The 6,000-nt window shown below is 39.2% G+C and overlaps 1 protein-coding gene across 10 annotated transcripts in view; it reads right to left on the reverse strand.

Annotated features, from left to right (window-relative positions):
• Positions 1 to 6,000, reverse strand: part of VPS8 (vacuolar protein sorting 8 homolog (S. cerevisiae)) — a 246,001-nt gene that overhangs the window by 222,272 nt on the left and 17,729 nt on the right. The gene's annotated exons all lie outside the window — the stretch shown is intronic.

The raw sequence follows: 6,000 nt of genomic DNA on the forward strand, positions 1-6,000 counted from the left end.
ATCAGTACTCATTTGTTTAATGAATTAGTGTCCTATATAGAGTAGGCAGTGGGAAGGCAACTGGACATACATCATAGGAACCATGTTTTAGAAAGATAAATGGGGCAGTGTGAAGATGGATGAGGGTAGAAGGGGGAGACTGAGGCAGGGAGACTATTAAGAACCAGTAAGAAGGCTATTGGAACATCAAGGAAAGAGAGGAGTCCAGCCTAGGAATGCAACAGAAGAGATCAAGAAAAAGAATAATGACAGAGATATTACTGAGATAAAATCCTAAGTCCGTGGTTATCATTTATATGGGGGGAGGGAGTTTAAGGCAGAAGTCAAAGAAGATTCCAAGGATTTCAGCTTGAGAAACTAGGCAAAAGGTGATATTACTGAGATAAGAAAGCAGAATGGCAGATAAAGCAGAATGAGGAGTTCAGCTTTGAACAAGTGGATTCTGAGCAACAGACATTAAAGAAAAATGTTCTGATCATAGCTTCTCTTTCAGCTGGACTACCTTCTGCCTTACCATTTCCATTAAAGTTCTTAAGAGAGCAGTCCATACTCATTATCTCTACTTTCTCCACCCATTACCAGCTACTGACAACTACCCTTGCTGAAATTAGCCAAATCCACTGGCCTATTTTCAGTTAGTATGTTCTCATCCTCTATGCATCATTCAACACTACTGACCATTCCCTACTTGAAACTTTCTCTTCCCTTAGTTTCTAGTACATCTCTTTGCTGGTAATCCTCCAAGTTATATGGTCTCTTCTAGCAGTCATGTTCTCTATTTTCTCCTCAGTCTAACCTTTAAATGATACTGTTCCCCAGGATTATATTCTTAGCACTCTTCCTGCTTCACTGACTATAGGAACAGGCGAATCCATACCTATAGCTTCAAGTACAATGTCATGCTAATGGCTTCAAAAACTGTATCGTCAGTTTCAACATTTCTCTTAAGGTTTAGGCCAGCCGTGGGCAAACTACGGCCCGTTTGAAATGAATAAAACTAAAAAAAAAAAAAAAAAAAGCCGTAACCGGTTTGGCTCAGTGGACAGAGCATCAGCCTGTGAACTGAAAGGTTCCAGGTTCGATTCCGGTCAAGGGCATGTACCTTGGTTGCAGGCACATCCCCAGTAGGGGGTGTGCAGGAAGCAGCTGATCGATGTTTCTCTCTCATCGATGTTTCTAACTCTCTATCCCTCTCCCTTCCTCTCTGTAAAAAAAATCAATAAAATATATTTAAAAAAAACAAAAAACTAAAAAAAGAAAAGACCGTACCCTTTTATGTAATGATGTTTACTTTGAATTTATATTAGTTCACACAAACACTCCATCCATGCTTTTGTTCCGGCCCTCCAGTCCAGTTTAAGAACCCATTGTGGCCCTCGAGTCAAAAAGTTTGTTAGGCTCATATTTCCAACTGCTTTTCAGATATCTCCACACACAAGTCTGCTAAGAACAGGGTTAAGGTTAGCAAGGAAATATTATGCTACTTGAGAGCTGTACAAGAATGGAACAACTGCTAGGAAAAGGGAAAGGAAATAATTCAGAAATCAGAACTATAGCACAAAGGTCTTAAACAGGAGAGTCAATCAGAATCTTATTTGGTTTTCTTAAACACATGGGGACATAATTAAAGAAAATAGCGAAGTTAAGCCAGGGTTGAGAGCTTACAGGATAAGTTAAAGAAAAAGTTTAACAGAAAAGTGGACTAAAGATATAAAAAGGCATTTCACAAAACAGATATCCAAATGGCCAAATATATGTCAAGGTACCCAGTTTCATCAGTCTCCAGGGAATATCAGATTAAAAACTATGATGTGATACCACTACACACTTATACGAAGGAATGGCTAAGTGAAAAAGAAAGAAAAATTCAAAAGTTGGTAAGGATAGGGTAACCAGAACACCATATATGTGCTAAAGTATATATTATTACAACCACTTTGAAAAATCCATGGCAGTATCTACCAAGGCTGAAAATACCCATATCTGATGACTCAGCAATTCTACACCTAGGTTTATATCCCATAGAAATGTGTGTGTCTTTATGTATGTATGTATATACAGAGCTAAAGACATGAATGAGAATATTCACAGCAGCACTTTTCATAGTAGCCAGGAAATAAAAAGTACACAAATGCCCAGTACCATGAATAAATAATGGTATATACCAGTGATGGCGAACCTATGACACGCGTGTCAGAGGTGACACGCGAACTCATTTTTTTTGGTTGATTTTTCTTGGTTAAATGGCATTTAAATATATAAAATAAATATCAAAAATATAAATCTTTGTTTTACTATGGTTGCAAATATCAAAAAATTTCTATATGTGACACGGCACCAGAGTTAAGTTAGGGTTTTTCAAAATGCTGACACGCCGAGCTCAAAAGGTTCGCCATCACTGGTATATACATAAAAATTTTATATGGCAATGGGAATGAACAATTATATGCAAAAATATTACTAAATCTAAAGACATAATATTGAGAAAAGTAAGTCAGACACTCAAAAACACATAATGTATAATTCCACGTATATAAAGTTCAAAGCAGGCAAGCTAATCAATGGTGGTAGAAGTTAGGATGGTTTGGGTACTGAAGGGGCACAAAAGGAGCTTCTGCTGTAGTAGTAATGTTTTCCTTCTTCATCTGGATTCTGGTTACATAGGGCGTTCAGTTTGTGAAAATTCACCAAGTGTACACTTATGATTTGTGCACTTTTTCTATATGTATGTTATACTTCAATAAAAAGTTCAAAAGAGCTTTCTGACAGCACAATGCAACAGTAGGATTGAAGTGAAGCCAGGACTACTCTCAGAGAATGGGAGACTAAGAAGGATCAAGAGACATGGTCTTGATGAGGTTAAAGACCAGGTTTAATGGAAGGGAATGGCAGGGGAGGTTGTTATAGTTAGAGAATGGAATTTGAACATTAAAAACCTCAGAGATAGCACAGTTTCAAAGGATGACAAGGCCTAACAACATTATTTCATACCCTAAATTCTGAAATTTAGGATGTCTCAGTAATCTCTGCCTTTCCAACCTGTGAATATCTTGGATGTCTATTTCTTCCCAGCCTCTCTCCAGGTTGATTTTGATGAACATTTGAACCCACATATCCTAGAGCAGCGGTTCTCAACCTGTGGGTCGCGCCCCCTTTGGGGATCGAACAGCCCTTTCACAGGGGTCGCCTAAGACCATCGGAAAACACATATAGAATTACATATTGTTTTTGTGATTAATCACTATGCTTTAATTATGTTCAATTTGTAACAATGAAATTGGGGGTCACCACAACATGAGGAACTGTATTAAAGGGTCGTGGCATTAGGAAGGTTGAGAACCACTGTCCTAGAGCAAGTGCTTATTTAAACTTTCTACTTCTGCTCTTTTCATTTTTTTCTTCTTAAAAGTCATTTCCTTTAACACATTTGCCCCCCTACAGTCTTCATAATGTTCTACAACTTAAATTATTTTTACTTTCACTTATTTGCCTCCCTAGCTCCCTTGAGGTGTGAAGGCTGTTCAATTTCTTTTCTTTTTTTTTTTTTTTTACTTTTTAATAAATTTACAGAGTGACAGTTAAGAAAATTATATAGGTTTCAGGTATACAATTCTATAATACATCATCTATTTATTGTATTGTGTGTTCATCACCCCAAGTCAAGTCATCTCCCATTAACACTTATCCCCCGCCCCCTTTACCTTCTTCCCTGAGACCCTGCCCCATCCAATTTGCAGCCCCTCCCAAGCTGTTTGTAGTGGCTTTTCCAAATGAATGACCTGTCCTAGCTCAGGCTTCAGACTTCCCTAAAATCTCTCAAACAAGCAGCAGCTGGCCTCAGCATGCCCCATACCTCTTGCTAAGTGGTCCCAGGCCCCGCACTAGCAGCACCCTGCCTTGGTGCACAGGTTGGAATGGGCACTTCCAAGCCCAACACAAGTAGTGCCATCTATAGGTCACGCTGTAGCTTGTGCCAGCTGGCCCCAGGCAAAGCACAGGCAGTGGTGGACTTTGCACCTCCCAGGAGCCCCTGAGACAGTGCACCCTGTGGTCAGCTTCAGACTATAGAAGATTACAACCCCACCATATCCAGGAGCAACACACTCAAGGGTTGGACTGGGTGAGCACCAAAGCCCCACTGAAGCAAGTCCTGCTCCGGACTTGCACAGCAGTTATTTCACTGTAGTCGCAGCTGTCCTCACAGCCAATTGGTCTGGGGGGTCAATCCCTCCCAGTGATGCCAACAGCAATCAAAGCTCAACTACAACAGGACAGTACACATAGCCACAAACAGGCAAACCTACAGTGTCCAGCTCTGGTGACTGGGGAAGCTGAGCCATTTGGAACTAGAGGATACCTACTACACAAGGCCACTCTACCAACTCCAGAAGACAAAGCATATCTACCTCATCTATAGAAACAAACACAGGGAAGCAGCCAAAATGTGAAGACAAAGAAACAGGTCGAAAATGAAAGAACAGAAGAAATCTCCAGAAAAAGAACTAAATTAAATAGAAGCAAAAAAACTGCCAGTGACAGATTTCAAAACAATGGTTATAAGGATGCTCAAGGAACTTAATGAGGACTTCAAGGAACTTAGTGAGAACATCAATGACATCAAAAAGGACCAGTTAGCCCTAACCCAGTGATGGCGAACCTTTTGAGCTTGGCGTGTCAGCATTTTGAAAAACCCTAACTTAACTTTGGTGCCGTGTCACATATAGAAATTTTTTAATATTTGCAGCCATAGTAAAACAAAGATTTATATTTTTGATATTTATTTTATATATTTAAATGCCACTTAACAAAGAAAAATCAACCAAAAAAGTGAGTTCGCGTGTCACCTCTGACACGCGTGTCATAGGTTCGCCATCACTGGCCTAACCAGTTTGGCTCAGTGGATAGAGTGTCGGCCTGCGGACCAAAAGGTCCCAGGTTCGATTCTGGTCAAGGGCATGTACCTTGGTTGCGGGCACATCCCCAGTAGGAGGTGTGCAGGAAGCAGCTGATTGATGTTTCTCTCTCATCAATGTTTCTAACTCTATCCCTCTCTCTTCCTCTCTGTAAAAAATCAATAAAAATACATTTAAAAAAAACAAAAAGGACCAGTTAGAAATGAAGGATACCCTAACTGAATTAAAAAATAATTTACAGGGATTTGACAGTAGAGTAGAGGATTACAAGAATCAAATCATCGATTTGGAATATGAGGAAGCAAAAAAACACCCAATCAGAGAGCTAAGAAGAAAAAAGAATAAAAAAATATAAAGACAGTATAAGGAGTCTCTGGGACAACTTCAAGCATACCAACATTCACATCCTGGGGGTGCCAGATGGAGAAGAGAGGGAGCAACAAATTCAAAACCTATTTGAAAAAATAATGACAGAAAACTTCCATTACCTGGTGAAAAAAAATGGACATACAAGTCCAGGAAGCACAGAGAGTTCCAAGCAAGATGAACCCAAAGAAGCCCACACCAAGACACATCATAATTAAAATGCCAAAGGTTAAAGACAAAGAGAGAATCTTAAAAGCAGCAAGAGAAAAACAGTTACCTATAAGGGAGCACTCATATGAGTGTCAGCTAATTTCTCAACATTGTAGGCCAGAAGAGAGTGATAAGAAATAATCAAAGTGATGAAAAGCAAAAACCTACAACCAAGATTACTCTACCCAGCAAAGCTATCATTTAGAATTTAAGGTCAGATAAAGAGTTTCAGAAACAAGAAAAAGTTAAAGGACCTCATCTCCACCAAACCAGTATTACATAAAATGCTAAAGAGTCTTCTTTAAAAAGAAGGTCAAAAATATGAATAATAAAATGGCAATAAATACGTATCTATCAACAATTGAATCTAAAAATCAAAATAAACGAACAAGGAGTCTAATGAACAAAATAAACTGGTGAATAAAATTGAACCAGAGACCTGGAAACATGGAACAGACTGACAAATCTCAGAGGGAAGATTGTGTGTGTGTGTGGGCGAGGGGGGGGGGGG

Source organism: Myotis brandtii, unplaced genomic scaffold (assembly GCF_000412655.1).
Source record: "Myotis brandtii unplaced genomic scaffold, ASM41265v1 scaffold118, whole genome shotgun sequence".
NCBI classification, from domain to species: domain Eukaryota; kingdom Metazoa; phylum Chordata; class Mammalia; order Chiroptera; family Vespertilionidae; genus Myotis; species Myotis brandtii.